Source organism: Miniopterus schreibersii (genome assembly GCF_964146895.1).
Source record: "Miniopterus schreibersii genome assembly, chromosome: 16".
In the NCBI taxonomy this organism is placed as follows: Eukaryota; Metazoa; Chordata; class Mammalia; order Chiroptera; family Miniopteridae; genus Miniopterus; species Miniopterus schreibersii.
In genome coordinates this window covers 6922467-6938960 of record NC_138116.1, presented here as the reverse complement: position 1 = coordinate 6938960, position 16494 = coordinate 6922467, and the positions used below count along the sequence as shown (strand labels likewise).

The window sequence follows — 16494 nt, the reverse complement described above, 5'->3', positions numbered from 1 at the left end:
GAGGGCGGTGCGTCGCGGAGGGGCGCGCGCCGGGGGGCGGGGCTCCGAGGGGGCGGGGCGCGCGGAGACCAGGGCCCCGCGCGTGCGCGCGCGCGCGCGCCGAGCGGCCGAGTCCCGGGAGCGCCGCGCCGTGTGACTGCTCTGTGGAGACCTCCGCGCGCTCCCCCGGGAGGCGCCGGCGGGAACAGCCGGCCTGAAGTCAGGAGCTCGGGCGTGAGTCCCAACCGCGTGACCTTGCCCTGCGGCCGTCCCCGCGGCTGTCGGCGGGGCGCCGCTAGTTGTAAGGATCCCTGCTTTTCCGTGTCGCGTTTCCCCGCGTCGGAGCGGCCCTGGCGGGGCCTGCGGGCCGGTTCCCTCCGCAGCCCCTTCTTCCCGCGGCGTGTGGGGGCGGCGGCCTCGCTGTCACAGCCGCTGCCTCGCGCCCCCGTCACACGCCGACCTGGGCTGCTTTGAGCTCCTGAAGGGTTCTCAGGAGAGTCTGGGGAAGCGGCAGGTTCTGAATTTTTTTAAAAAAAAATGGCCCGAGGCAGATGGTCTCTGAGAGACACCATCGCTTCTGCGGAGCAGACAAACTGGTGCTTGTGAAGTGACCTAAGTGGCGGACAACCATGACCGTAGGGAAGCGCTCCCGGCACTGGCCTTGCAGGTTGCCCTCTCCTGATTTCTTGACGGGCCCATTTCTCTCCTTGAGGGAGGTGAACTTGAAAGAATTTTTTTTTTTTTTTTAAATTCTGTCGATCCCATGTACATCGTGCATTTTTAAAAATGTGTCCCCAATTTAAGCGAAATCTCCCCAACAGTCGCAATGCTAAGCTCTACAAAAAACCAAACAAACAAACAAACAAAAAACCCCACAAGGAATCGAGTTTCATTTGCTTTACCGAATATGGGTTAAACAGGAAATTCAAAGAGGTTTAGCCGAATCCGTGAGGGTTCAACACCCGGCATCGGCAGTGGGGGAAGGGAAATAGACTGTGCCCTAGAAACTCCCCCGGAATCCTGAAGAAGGCGGGGAATGAAAATTATTCATGGTATTTCTTTTTCCCTCTCTTGAAATATCTAAAAACATGTTAGTTACAAATTCAGAAGAATGCATTCTTTTTTTTCTTTTTTTTTGCATTTTATTTATTTATTTACTTACTGATTTATATTGTTCAACCACGATTTCCACTCAAAACCATTCCACACCAGCTGCAGATGTACAGCGAAGTGGCGGGGAAACCGTGCCCTCTGCAGGGTGCGCCCCCCGCGGCCCCAAGCACCCACCTGGCCCCATACTCCATTATGGCCACATTATTGGCTATCAGAAGAACGCATTATTAGAGGCCTTGAATTGGCGGGCAAGTAAGTAAATGCGGGTCAGAGACAAACTTGGTAAAAATGCCTTACTGCATGATGCGTTCACCCCGGCCCTTCCCATTGTCCTTCTGACTAGTAGCCTGCACCCGCCTTACCGTGGGGAAGCCCACTCATCGCTTCTACCAGCACTGGAAGCATTTGCTTCCTGAGTTTCTCGGCCTTGTGATGTCCTCTGTCATTCATTCTGTTTACGTTTCCACTCTTGCCTCAAGGTAACATGACCAGCACCCAGTGATTCTGTAAAACTCTCATCCCCTGGACAAAACGATCTCGCTTTCCCCTCAGCGGCACACGTGCTCCCATCTTGTTCATAACATTTTACTTAGGCGCTGTCTCTCTACAGTTAGATTGTAAGTAGTGTGGAATTAAGGGCTTTTTCTTGTACCAATTTAAATTTCCGGATTTTATGCATCACAGAATGAAGTAAATGTTGATGCTAGCACTGCCGATGAGAAAATACATACAAGAAAATGTATACCGTTGTTACTATTATCTCCACAAAATGTCCACTTAGCAAAATCTACCTTAATAGAAGAAAGGGAAAATTAAATTCTTCTTATGGAATGAGTGACAAAACTATTACGATAATGTGGTTGTGGGAATTACGTAACAGAATATGGAAAAAGACCTTTTAATAAAAAGACAGCGCAGAGTAAGGTATTGGCCATGACATACTTTACTCTCTTTGAGTGGGATGCTTGTCAGATTGCATGTACCTTGTAAACAATTTAACCCCAAAATCTTAACCTACATTTCCATAGTTACCAGGTCCAAGCATTCTGCAGGGAAGATATTACTCTCGGAGCTTCTGTATCTAGGAAATAGCGAACAACAAGGCATACTGCTTGGTTGTCATGGTGGCAACCTAAATCCCCATGCCTCGTTAATAGATTCTTAGACAAATAAATCACAGGGGAGCACATAGGTTATAGAAGTTGTAGATTGAGATTTAACAAGCTGCCTAGCTGAACAAAGTAAACAGTGAGCCAAAATGTTGACAGTATTTTCTGTAGAGAAAGAGATTAAGACTTGTTACTCTAACCACCAACCTACACCATAACCTCCTGCTGGTGAGCACTGGATTCTGTTTGTGTTGCTTTTGTACTTGATAGCAACCAAAGCCTTGTTTAATGGATTTCTTGTGGGGGTTTTTTGCCAAAATTAAGAGCAAAACTTCTAAATTGTTAGAGCAGTTTTTTCTGATGTCTTATCAGTACATTATTTTGCATGATTATCAATACATTAAAAATCCCATATACCATTTTAAAAATAGTACTATTAAACATTATTTGTTTTTACACATTTGCCATTTCCACAAACTAAAAATAAAGTGCCAAGAGAGTGATACGGTTTCTAAATTCAAGGTTTAAGTTAGGTTTAATGTCAAAGAATTTCAAATTGGTGCCTTTTTTCTAGAACAGGGCAAGACAAATAAAGAAACACAGCCTTGACTGAGAAAGTAGAAAGAAAAACTCCCACATCTTTAACAACAGAATTCCAAGCTACCATCTCAAATATGGCTGACATTGTTGTTAAATGCCTCAGGAAATGTTTAATTAAATAATTTTGATGGAGGGTTGGAGAAGGGAATGACTTCTGAAGGTAGTTTTAGTTTGGCTTTTATTACTACTACTATTGTGTTGCTGTTTTTATTACATTTAAAAGAATTCCAAGTATTGTTTTCGTTCTTTGTGTTTCTCCAAACAGAAAAATTATTCAAGGAGATTAATATTTGAAGAATATTTTGCCAAATTTGATGTTTAAAAACTCAACCAACCAACAGGAGTATATCGATTGCCTAGTATTCTCCTTAACAAGAACCCTAACTTTGCAGCTGAACAAAAAAAGGTAAAGAAATCAACAATTATTCTGAGACCAAAAAAGAAATACAAGAGTATCAAATGGAAGATAATATTTATTTTACTGTTAAACTATGTGATGCAAACTATAAATTAATGTAGAGAAATCATTGAGGGTTGTAATTACCTGTTACTTTCAAGAGGAAAAGATGGGGAGATTGGTTTAACCATAATGAAGAATGTATTAGATGGCAAAAAGAAATAAGCCTGCATAGATTTTTATTAACACCTATATATCTTGAGTGCACTATATTGACTTACGATATAATGCAAAGGCAAAAAAAAAAAAAAGAGACTTGACTCTACTTGTGTGTGTGTGTTTTTCCTTAAAACTCTGTAAGAAAAATAGGCTTTAAAGTAGTAAAGGTGAAACAACATAGAAAGAGAACTGAAACTCAAGATAGGTGAGGAGATAGTAAGCAAACACCTATCTGTTTCAAGTAAGTTCGTGTGTTCCAGGCACAAATTACATCCCACAGCTGTTTACAGGTAACCTAAGACCCATTGCTGTTAGGTTCAGAGAAACTGTAAAATATGAAAAAGATAATAGATCACTTGCTTTTAAAAATTGTTTAGTAGGTAGACACTAAAAACTTTAAAACAGAAAAGTAAAATTCAAGAGAACATGATTAAGTATATTTTATGAACAGTTACAAGAGAGTTTGGTGGTCACTGAGAACCAAACTACCTAAAGATAAGTCATATTATGCTCCTTTTTAAAAATTTTATCTTAAAGTTAAAATGGGAATTGTATAGTCATGATATAAATTAATTTCAGCAAAGTGTTTAGTCTTTCATGATATTTGTGGATGAGACTCTAAAATAAAAGCTTGATATAATTTTAATTAGATAAACAAAGTTAGTTGGATAATGGAAGACAAATTTTTGTTTATAATTTTTCATAAATTATACAGGTGAGGTCATAATGATCATTCTGGTCAAATCAGAGGATTAAAAAAACCTACATAGCATAGAAAATATGACTGAAGACTGAACCTGGAAACAAAATTATATGAACAGTTTAAGCTCTGAGCTAAAATCTAAAGTAAAATTTAATAGAAATATATGAAAATCCCTATGTTTGTTCAAATTGAAAAATAAAACTGCAGAAGTGCAAAATAGGAGAGATTCTGGTTTAGCCATATAAAAACATCCAGAGGCCTAGCTGGTGTGACTCAGCAGTTGAGCGTTGACCCAGGAACCAAGAGGTCACCGGTTGGTTCGATTCCTGGTTGGGGCACATGCTCGGGTTTCAGGCTTGATCCCTAGTGGGGGGGGGGGAGGGCGTGCAGGAGGCAGCAGATGGATGATTTTTCTCTCTCATCAATGTTTCTGTCTCTCACTCCCTTCCTCTCTCTCTAAAAATCGATTTAAAAAAAAAAACAACTAAAAAAATCCAGAGGCTTTAGTGTATGCCAAGATCTATGTGAGTTAATATATATAGGTAGCTTGTAGTGATACCTGTAACACTTGCGTTTGAAAAGCTGTGCCCACAAGCACCTGCCCCTTCCTTTCATTTGCAGGATCCCCTTGCCAGTACTCCCCATAGACTTCACTGTTCCTCTAGAATAGGCAGAATAATGCCCCTGGTCCTCCCAAGGCTGTCCACATCCTAATCCCTGGAACCTGTGAATGTTACCTTACAGGGAAAATTAGGATCAAGTTTGCTCGTCAGCTGACTTTAAAATAGGGAGATTATCCTGGATTATCTGGGTAGGCCCAATATAGTCATAAGGGTCCTTAAAAGTAGAAGTGGAAGGCAGAAGAGAAAGTGATGCGATGTGAAGAACTCAGCCCACCGTTACTGGCTAGGAAGGTGGAGGGAGGAATGCAGGTGGCCTCTAGATGCTGGAAAAAGGGAGGAAGCATTCCCCTATAGAATCCTCCAGAAACAAACGCAACCCTGCCCCACCTTGGTTTCATCCTAGAGAGATTTGTGTGCTGGGCTTCTAACCTACTGAACCATAAGACAATAAATTTGTGTTGTTTTAAGTCACTAAGATTGTGGTCATTTGTTAGAGCAGCAACAGAAAAATAATACAGCTCTTAAACAACTTTTTTCCATTCTCTGCAATGCAGCCTTTATTATTTAGCATCCAAATGTCCTTTATTTTCTTCCCTCCCTGTAAGGGAGCATAATGCAGTAGAAAAGATAATGAACTATTACTTAGATGTTGTGGATTCAGAAACTTAATAATTGATGCATAATCACATATGCATAGTTAGCCTCTGTGATCACTAGTTTTCTAACTTGTGAAATAGGATTAAGAAATATCTACCTTCTTTGACTCTCTGGGTTGCTTCATGGAGTTTTTTGAGTAAGGGTAGGAAATAATAAAAGCCGACTAGTAAGGGCATACTATGTGCTACTCATTGTTCTGTGTACTTTATATGTAGTCTTTTTTGTTTTTGTTTTCAATCTTCACCCGAGGATATTTTTTCCATTGCTTTTCAAAGAGAGTAGAAGGGGGAAAGAGAAAGAGAGAGAAACAGAGAGAGAGGGGAACGTCGACATGAGAGAGACACATCGATTGGTTGCTTCCCGAGCACGTGCCCCCACCAGGCCCAGGGATCGAGCTTGCCACCAAGGTACATGCCCTTGGCCAGAATCAAACCTGGGACCCTTCAGTCTGTGGGCCAACTCTCTAACCACTGAGCAAAACTGCTGGGGCTTTACGTAGTCTTTTATTTAATCTCTACAACGACAGTGGGAGCTGTGTACTGCTATTTTTCCCCCACTGAGGTAGAGAGAAGTTAAGTACTCTGAACACTATAAAGCACCAGAGATCACACAAAAATTGACATCATGTAGGGAATAGATATACAATGAATAAAGAAAAGGTTTTGTCTACTAATTTTCCTGAAAATATTTAATGTTTTCATTTAAGCTTTACTGATATTAACTTTCCATCTCTGTTCCTCACATGTATTCTTTTCACTCATCTACCCATTCATTGTGTAAACAGTATTTTCAGAGTTCATATTATACAGGGTGGGGCAAAAGCAGGTTTCCGGTAGTGCGTCTGGGAAACACAGTTTATTCTTGTATCATTATTTATTAATTACTGTGTTATTTTCCGTATGAACAACTGTAAACCTACTTTTGCACCAACCTGTATGTGTACTATCCTAAGCATTATGGATACAACAGTAAATAAAACAGATGTGGTACCAGCTGTCAAGGAGTTTTAGACTGTAATGAGGGCTATAGGTGAAAACGGGAAGTGACAGTGGAGTGTGGTGAGTAGCATCCTGGGGAACACAGTTTGCAGGCGGACATAAGTAATTCCTCTAATACAGACCTGGGAGGTCAAGGGACATTGTCCAGACGAACTTATATCTGTATAAAGATCTGAGGGCTAAGGAGGAGTCAGGTAAAGAGGAAGGAGAGGGCATTCTGGTAGAGTACCCTTACCTTCAGGATTTCAGCCCCTTCCTCACTTACCTCTCAGCTGTCTCTAAAAACATAAGTAAACCCTGCTTTAAGGTACATTCCAAAATACAATTTGATGTTAAGTCCTTGATGTGAAATTTTCAAATGTTTCACATTTAATAAGCCTTTTGTCTATAGTCCATTTTTAATCTCATTTCACATTTTCTTAATCCAGTGGCCAAACAGTGTTGTCTTAGACTACTTTATTTCTTGTTCCAGTTAGCATGTGGCCCACTTTTATTAGCTAATCATAATATAAATATAGCAAGTGAAAAATAAACAAGTAAAAAAAAATAAATGTTTTCTAGGTTTCACTCCTGTGATAGCCTCCTTTTACCACCAGATGGCACTTGTATGCCTTAGAGACAAAGATGGTGATTTCGGTTACCTTTCTGGAAACTGGTGAAACTAACCAATTAGCGGATCAGGACACTGAGAAGCAGGAACCCCCCAGAACTAGAATGTATGTGATCCTGCTTCTTAAATTTAACCTTAAAAAATAAAACCAGTCTCTCTCTCCTTTTGGACATACAAGACAGTAAGAAATTTAAAACTAAATTACTTTTACACACCTGCCCATCCTGTACTACCTCCTCCGCACCCCTGCTTTATTTTCATTTATTTTTACTTTCTAATAATGCCACTATTCTAACATCTTAACCTGGTAAATCAGATTACTTGTTACCTATTTATGCCCTCCACCCTTCCACCCTTCTTATTTAAGCTTATGCTTTTCCTTCAACTTGGAGGAACCGCTCCTCTTCTAATACCCTTCCATATTACTTTTAGAAATCCCTTCAAGACATACTTCAACTTACACCTTTTCCATGAAATATTTCCTATTGCTGCCACAAGAAAACACCTTCTTTCTATTCCTTTTCATTCTTTTAGCAAGCTTAGTATTTTGTTTAAGAATACATTTAGCACACATTGTTCTAAATCTATATGCATCTCCAAAGCACTCAAAGACTTTCTGCCTTATGATTGTGAACATTTTAAAAAATATATCTTTATTGATTTCAGAGAGAGGAAGGGAGGGGGGGGGAGAGAGAGAGAGAGAAACATCAATGATGAGAGAGTTGTCATTGATCAGCTGTCTCCTGAACACCCCCTACTGGGGATTGAGCCTGTAACCAGGGCATGTGCCCTGACCGGGAATCCAACCACAGTCTCCTAGATCCTAGGTCGATGCTCAACCTTGGAGCCACGCCCGGCTGGGCTATGAACATTTCTTAATCTCTGTACTAAATAATGTTTGCCTCTTGAGTGAGGAAACTATCTTAGTCATCTTTATTTTTCCTAAAATACTTAGCACAATATTATGTATTGAGTTGATTTAAACGGTCATGTGCATAAGGATGTGGCCAAAACTCTTAAGAATCGAAAGTGAGATGACGATTCTTAGTGATAGGCTCTTGGATAATTTGGACTTGGCTCCTGTAATAGATACTCAAATGGAAGGAAGAAATAAAGGAAGTGTCCAAGGAAAAAAAAAAGTAATGGTACAGTCATGAGTCATATACAAATACAAAATGAACATGTGCCAAAGATTTTATTTAACTCATTTAATAATGGAGGGATCAGTAAGATGTTACAGCTGGTTCAAAGGAGAATTCAAACCACACACACGCACAATCAGGAATGCTGAAGTAAATTTACTCACGGGTGCAAAATTGGTCAGTATCCACAGGGTGATGATCATTTGTATTCCTCTGGACAAAATTCATTGACGTTTCTAAAGACAAGAATCATGTACATTATCCTAACTTTTCTGCAATTTACAGAATTGTGAAATAGTTCAGAGACAACAAGAGGCCCTAGACCCTACATTCACAGCTATGTTAGGGAAACCAAGACCACTTGCCCATTAAAAAACCAATGGGGGGGAGGAACATCTGTAATACTTTCAACATAAAGATAAATTAAAAAAACAACAAGAATGATGAAATCTTGAAGCATGTACTCATTTCAAAATACCAAATTTATACCTTGTGCTACTTTATAGGGAATGTTAAAATTTTATTTATAGCCCTAGCTGGTTTGGCTCACTGGTTAGAGTGTCAGCCTGCAGAATGAAGGGTGCTGGGTTCAGTTCTGGCCAAGGGCACACGTACCACGGGGCCGGGGCAAGTGCAGGAGGCAACCAATTGATGTGTCTCTCTCACATCAATGTTTCCCTTCCTCTCCCTTCCACTCTCTGGAAGCAATGGAAAAAATATCCTCAGGTGAAGATAAAGAAATAAAAAACATTTTATTCTAGTTTGTTTATAAAATATCATACTTTTAATAATATGGGAATCACAGAAATATTATATTTCAATCCCTCCATCATAAGAGTATTGCCTATTTGGCCTAGAGGACTTTGTGTAGGATCAGGGGCAATAAAGTGACTTTCAAAATGTAGATTCAAATCACAGTTCCAACACACGATGGCTGTTTGATCTTGGGGAAATAAATGAACATATCTCAGTCTCAGTTTCCTCATCTGTTAAATGGAAATAATAGTAACTATTTCATAGGATTGTTATGAGATTGTAATGATATGTTATTACAAGGGACACGTGTAGCATATAGCCTTGCCCTATTTTTCTTTTAATCAGGGCTTGATAATGTCTCACTTGTCTAAGACGCATGTTGTTTTGAGCAATCTTAAGGCTGTGAATTACTATTTTATGGCACGTTTGTGTATTATCAGAGAAAGTTTCCTTTGCTGGGGGAGTCCCAATACACGTAATCCTCCAGCTTCTGGCTGCAGTGCAGTTATGTTGAATTGCTGCAGCTTGCCTCGGCTACCCTTCTATCAGAGGTTTACCTGTCGACAGAAAGAGGAGAAACACCACCTGGTTTTCAATAGGAATAAAAATGTTCTTTGAGTCAGACACAAGTCTTTGCTAAAAGCTTCCATTGGAACGATGTGAATACTGTTTCCCAGCACAAATTCAATTGTATTAGATCCTAAAATATAAGGAAACCTCATTTTTCTATAAGACTAAAAAAACACAAAAAAAACCCTGGCAATTTCCATTCTATGATGGGCAGAGGATGAATTAAACTGGAACCTAATTTCATTCCAAGGAAATTATACACACCTAATTACATATTTTTTTCTCTTCAATGGAACGACCATTTGGCATTTGAGAAATTAGAACTGCTATACCTCCACTGCTAAATTGAACGAAACAAGCAGTGCTGAAATGACTTTTTTTAGAACCAGGAAAGTTTTGTTTTTCCGAAATAGAACATTTTTCTATATGAAGAAGTGGCATTTTATTCCATACCCTACCCCCTCCATCACTCTGCTCAAGTTATTCCAGTTCCTCAACTCGGTGGTTTGTTGTTGTTTTTTCTCTCTATTTATATCAATTGAAAACCAACATATATGCTCTAAAAATAACCTTAAGATGCAAACTCAAAGCCCATAAGAACAATTTTCTGGGTTCAGGGCATTTCTGGCTGGGTTTTCTATAAAACAAACATCCATTGAGATGAACTTTTGAAATATCCTTTGTTTGACATTGGATTGACCTCTTCTGTCAATTGGTCAGCCCAGGTGAATTTCATTTTCTCCTTTCTTTCTTCAATTATCAACTCTGCAGGCACCTCTTCCATGGAAACCCAGCTTTAAGAGGACAGAACTGCCCTTGAAATGCTGAAATGGGGAAAACAGCTTGAGAATGTTGTGAGGCAAGACAGACTGACGCGAAAGATATTTTCATTTCCACTTGCTTGGTGCCAACTCAGGGCAAAGTTAGGCGAACTGCGCATGGTGTGCTGTAAAGTAATACTGAATGGAACAGGTGAGTTAAGAATGGAATAAGAATGGAAGGGTGAGTCAGACATAAAGTCACAACACTGTGAATGTATCCTCATGACAATTGTCAGCTATGGTAATGGGCAGATTTGTTACTGTTTAATATTAAAAGTTTATGCTATAAGTATTTGCATTCCTACAGAGCACAGTACAATTTAGTTCTTAATTCCATTCTGTCTCTTAAGTCACTGATTCCTGTTGCAAGCTGAAGGAGAGAAAATTGTACATGAACACAACAATTTAGGGTGCATATTGGGGAAGAGAGTGTTCTGCTAGTAAGGCTTTATTTAAAAGTACAAGAAAAAGTTACTGAGGGAGAGTATCCTTTCTTTCTATAGCAATTTTTCTGTATTACTGTTTTCTAACAAAAATGACCTTTTTTTTCTTTTTTACAAAATAGGTGAGGGTTTTAAAGTGAAAAGAACCTATATCATAGGTCTTCGAGTGTGCATCCTATTAATAAGTGGCCATAAAACCACCTCCAGTTCTTAGTTCTTAGCTTTTCCTTCCTATGAATATAAAAATGGAGACAATAAAAGGATGGAAAGTTTAAATTTTTTTCTTACATGTTTGTTTGCTTTGTATGGGGATTCCTGTGTGGACATTTTTATCTCTATGAAATATTACTGACACTGGGGATTTCAAAATATAGTGGTACATCCATGAAGCAATGCCATGGAAGCTAAGTCTAATTTGATGAAGTAAAACTTTAAAAGAATGAGCTTTAAAAAACTTTAAGAGAATAGATAGATAGATAGATAGATAGATAGATAGATAGATAGATAGATAGATAGATGATAGATAGATAGCTCTATCTTAAAAATAAAGTTTAAAAAATATTTGAATATGCTGGTAAGGGTAGAGAGCAATAGGGCTCCTTATATTCTGCAAAAGGTAGGATTTCCTTCTTTTTTACAGTTACGTAATATTCTATTTTGTAAATGTACCACAGCTTTTCTATCCACTCATCTACTGATGATGGATATGGCTGTTTCCAGATCTTGGTTATTGTAAATAATGCTGCAATGAACATAGGGGTGCATATGTTCTCTCAAATCAGTGTTTTGGGATTCTTAGGATATATTCCTAAAAGTGAGATCACTGGGTCAAAAGGCAGGTCCATTTTTAATTTTTTGAGGAAACTCCATACTGTTTACCATAGCGGCTGCACCAGTCTGCATTCCCACCAGCAGTGTACTAGGGTACCCTTTTCTCCATATGCTCACCAGAACTTGTTGTTTGTTGATTTGTTGATGGCAGCTATTCTGACAGATGTGAGATGATATCTCACTGTGGTTTTAATTTGCATCTCTCTGATGATTAGTGATGTTGAGCATTTTCTCATAAGTCTATTGGCCATCTGTATATCCTCTTTGGAGAAGCGTCTATCCAGGTCCTTTGCCCATTTTTAATTGGATAATTTGTCTTCCTGGTGTTGAGTTGTTTAAGTTCTTTATGTATTTTGGAAATTATCTCTTGCCTTTATGGGAAATTAATATTTGACCATAAATATTATAGGAGGCAAGAGCATGCAATGGAGTAAAGATAGTGTTCAATAAATGGTGTTGGGAAAATTGGATAGGTACATGCAAAAAAAAAAGAAAAGAAACTAGACCACCAACTTACATCATACACAAGAATAAACTCAAAATGGATAAAAGACTTAAATGCAAGTTGCAAAACCATACACATCGTAGAAGAAAACATAGGCAGTAAAATCTCAGACATCTCGTAGCAATATTTTTGCCTATATATCACCTAGGGCAAGGGAAACAAAGGAAAAAATTAACAAATGGGACTAGATCAAACTAAAAAGCATTTGCCCAGCAAAAGAAACCATCAACAAAATGAAAAGGGAACCAACTATATGGGAGAATGTATTTGCCAATGACACATCTGGAGTCCCTTTTATAAGGTCACTAATCCCTTCCAGAAGGCCCCCACTTCCTGATACCATCAAATGGGGGGGGATGTAGAATTTCAGTATATGAATTGGGAGAACACAAACAAGAACTAAGTTCCTACAGTATCTCATCAATATAATGATGAAATAAGGTTGAATGAACCCATTATTTGAGGACCTACTGTACAGTGAAAAGATTTCACAGCTGTCCTTCTTACTTTAATTTTTCCAAATGCAAGATGTACCTGGAAAGCAAATCTCATTGAAAAGCCTGTGCTCTTGCCAGCAGAGAACATAGATTGGATGAGTACAAAGAACAGAGCTATATGGAGTCTCTCACAGGAGTCTGCTTATTTCCCTGAACAGTAAGTTATAATATCTGTTTACTTATTTGTTATTTAGGTAATGCCACTCTGGATAAGCAGATTGGTGGGTTTCCAGGACTTTCCCACTTGCTAAAGTGTGTTAAATAAAGCCATGCTGATTACCTATATTGACATTTCAGTAGCCTAAGTAACTAAGAAAAACAACTCTAAAAATTTGATTTGTTTTTATATATATGAATCAAATCTTGACTTGATTTTTAATTTAAATATTGTAGTACTCAGGTTAGCTATCTGTTGGATTCAATGTCAGGCACATCCTTAATTTACTAAATCAGTGTTCAAGTCTGTAATTGAAGTAATCTCTTTGATAATGTATCCTTAAGGCAAGGGAATACTTTGATTTAATTAAAAGGAGAGTGGCACTTGATGAGTATGTCTTTTCAGAGAATGTCTCCTTGCAGATGTACTGAATCAAACAATAATCCATTCAGTGAAAACTTACAGGTAGAGCCCTGGCTGGTGTGGCTCACTTGTTTGAATGTCCTCCCATGCACCTAGAGGTCGCCAATTCATCCTGGGTCAGGGCACATGCCTGGGTTGCAGGCTTGATCCCCAGGAGGGGGCATGCAAGAGGCAACTGATTGATGTTTCTCTCTCTCCCTCTCCATTCTTCTCTCTCTAAAATCAATAAAAACATATTTAAAAAAAATTTATAGGTAGAAAACATATTTGTAATTTTAAAATGAATGTACCATTTGTGTAATTAAGCAATGTGAGTTTGTTACATTTGCCCTGCTGGGAGAAAGTAGGTTTTCCCATACTAACACAGTCTCTGATCTTATCCTGAACTATGTGATCTTAGGGAATTTTCCTAACTGATGTTTGCTTCAGTTCATTTGTATCTTAGAGGAGTAATTCATTAAGTGTAATGTACAGATGTGGGCAAAAGTAGGTTAATAGTAGCAATAAATAATACAATAATAAATAAATAATACAAGAATGAACTCACAACTGTAAACCTGCTTTTGCCCACCCCTGTATTTAAAGTCTGTTTTAACACACAAGGTTTTTAAATTTTTGTTTCTGTTCATTTTAATAACACTCTAGGGCAAAGTCCTACTTTCTGTTCTCTCCTTGGTCTGCCAACAACCAGCTTTATGATTTTCTGGCAAATTATTTAACCTCGGATTCTTTTGTCTATCATATATGAAGTTTGATCTGCAATGTTTGATCCAGATCTAATATTCTTTGATTGTTTGCTTTTTTTAAAGATAATTTTTCCAAAAATTGGAGATCTTATATATATTACACTGATCTTTTATTCTCATGTATTGAGTTCTAAGGCCTATGGAGTTGGAATAATACTGTCAGGAAAACACTGAAACAACAATAGGGAAACACTTTGGAGTGGGCAGAATCCTGGGTGTCCTGTTTAGACCATTCTCCTAGGTTATCTCTACTTTTGTCTTTGAGCTATTTTATAACTTCAAAACATGTAAAACACTCATGGTAATTCAAAGGATTCTTGTCCCTAGATATGCAAATGGTGTCCATGGAAATGCAATTGATCATTGCTTTGGATAGTCACCTGTTTTACATTTTTTCATAACTTTGTTTCAGCAGTGCTAATTGCCTTGATACGTGTAGTTCTTTGAATTCTCCTTTGAATCAGTTATAACATCTTACTGGTTTCCTCATGAATTAATAAGTTAAATAAAGTTTTGGACATGTGCTCAGTGTATATTTGTATTAGGGTCATGATTTTAATCTTTAAGATGTATCCTTTAATTTACTTAAATCATGATGGTACTGTGAGGACTGAATAAAGTGATGCATGTGAAGCACTTGGCAAAGTGCCTGAGACATAAGGATGGTGACGATTCATATATATTCTCCTGATCCAGCGAGTTCTGATTCTAAGTTCACAAGCATCTTCTTCACAGCAGACTGGTAAGAATTCAAAATGACATAAAGGTTAGCTGAGATGGTTTGAAGACAAGACTATACATATTTTGGTATAAATGGTCAGATATTCATATGTCATTTAAAATCGTGTTTTGATTTAATAGTAAATACATTCAAAATCTGTGAATGGGGTTAACAGAGATTTAGTGACCACCTGAAGTGCCTAGAGATGCAGAAGCTCAAGAACACCAGCTGGAAAAACCAGCCATCGAGTTTGAAGGGAACCATATTCTCTCTGCTCACAGTCCTGCCCCTTATACAAGTCACTCACTGCTGATAAGTTAACAAAACGGCTTTTATCACCACGGGGGAAAATATTAGGAGTGGCAAATAAAAGTACAGAAATAAGGGAGTCAAAATAACTTCCAGCTGGCCTCTATTTCTCCCTCCTGGCCTATCTCACCACCTTGCAATGCAGAGAAGTGAAGGGTGTTTTATTTAGGTACGTATTTCTATGTTACTCCACCGAAAAAGAAACCTGAGCTGGCTATGGTTAAAGATATAGTTTGAATAAATAGGAAGGAATTCTAATTATGAGCTTATTACACAGTGGAACAGGTTTCCTAGGAACAAGACTGACCTTCATCAAGATATATTAAGTAGACTGTACAGAAGATTAAGTGAGAAGGGATGAAGAGGCAGGAGAACCGTCCTCAAGACCTCAAAGACATTCTGTCCCTTGATATCATGATAAGCAAAATAAACGACAACAAAAATAAATGGCATAAATTCAGCCAACATTTATTAAATACTCTCCACAGGCTCTGTCCCACAAGACTGCCCTCACTTCAGATGCCAATTCCAAGTCCAGGTTGTTTGCGACCTGTGCTTCTGACCAACTGGCTACAGACTGGAGGTTCCCAGGAACCCTGTTTGGACTTCAGACTCCCAGTCATAGGTCCAGGTTGTTACCTGTGCTATTGTCGTAATTAGCTAGTTATTAATATTAATTACTGGAAGAGAGCAAAGGGAAGGACAGACATTATATAAGCATGGTTATCTGGGCAGCTTCACCAGGAAGCTACAGCTTCACTCCCCAGGGAACCACCTGTCCATTCCCTGCAGATCACTGGGGAAAGGGATCGAACAAAGGGAGAGATGGGCACGTGCGTAGTGAAGTTGGGGGTGATGTAGGGAAGGTGCTTGTCTGTCAGTCTAGTCTCGGAAACCATGGATTGGCTAGAACGGTGGACCCCAATGCAAGCCTGTGAAATCTTGGAAAGTTAAAATCCCCAGACAAAGAGTTCTCTCTCCTCTTCTTCTTCCTCCTGCCTTCTTGTTTCCTCTTTTCTTTCTTGCTCTGTGGCCTGTGTTTGCCTGCCATGTGGCCTCAAACAGCCAGATGGCCCATGGCCATGAGGACCCCACATGCAATGGACTGCATCTGGGAACACAAGTTAAGCTAGCCAGATACTGCACTGGACTTTAATACAGAGCAGAAATTCTGGGCAGTGACCTTAATCCTAGCCCTGCTGAAGACATGATTAGACTTCTTCCATGGCAAAATAGATGGATATATGGGACTTTAGAGGGGAACCTCCTTAATTTTAAATTATTCATAAAGTTTTCCATGAAACCTCATCCTTCTGTGGGGGACTCAGGTAATTCCTTACCCCATGGCATCCCAAGAACTCCACTTCCACCAATAACATCTGTACTTCTGACCAACTGGCTATGAATCAGAGGTTCCCACGACCCCTTCCTTGGGTTTGATTAATTTGCTAGAGCAGCTCACAGAACTCAGGAAATCTATTTACTCACTGGATTGCCAGTTTATTATAAAGGATATTAAAGGATACTCATCAACAGCTGGATGAAGAGACACAGAAGGAAAGTTC

At 39.0% G+C, this 16494-nt stretch overlaps 1 protein-coding gene across 4 annotated transcripts in view; it reads left to right on the top strand.

Moving 5' to 3' along the window:
* Positions 1-42: 42 nt before the first annotated feature.
* Positions 43-16494, top strand: part of MAP2K6 (mitogen-activated protein kinase kinase 6) — a 121967-nt gene continuing 105515 nt past the window's right edge. The window contains exons 1-4 of one of the 4 annotated variants that reach the window (XM_081115875.1): positions 43-280; positions 3067-3207; positions 10248-10448; positions 12605-12730. The gene's annotated coding sequence lies outside the window, so the exon portion shown is untranslated. The remainder of the gene's footprint in view (positions 281-3066; positions 3208-10247; positions 10449-12604; positions 12731-16494) is intronic. The other 3 variants (XM_081115867.1, XM_081115877.1, XM_081115874.1) reach the window with 3 other exon arrangements.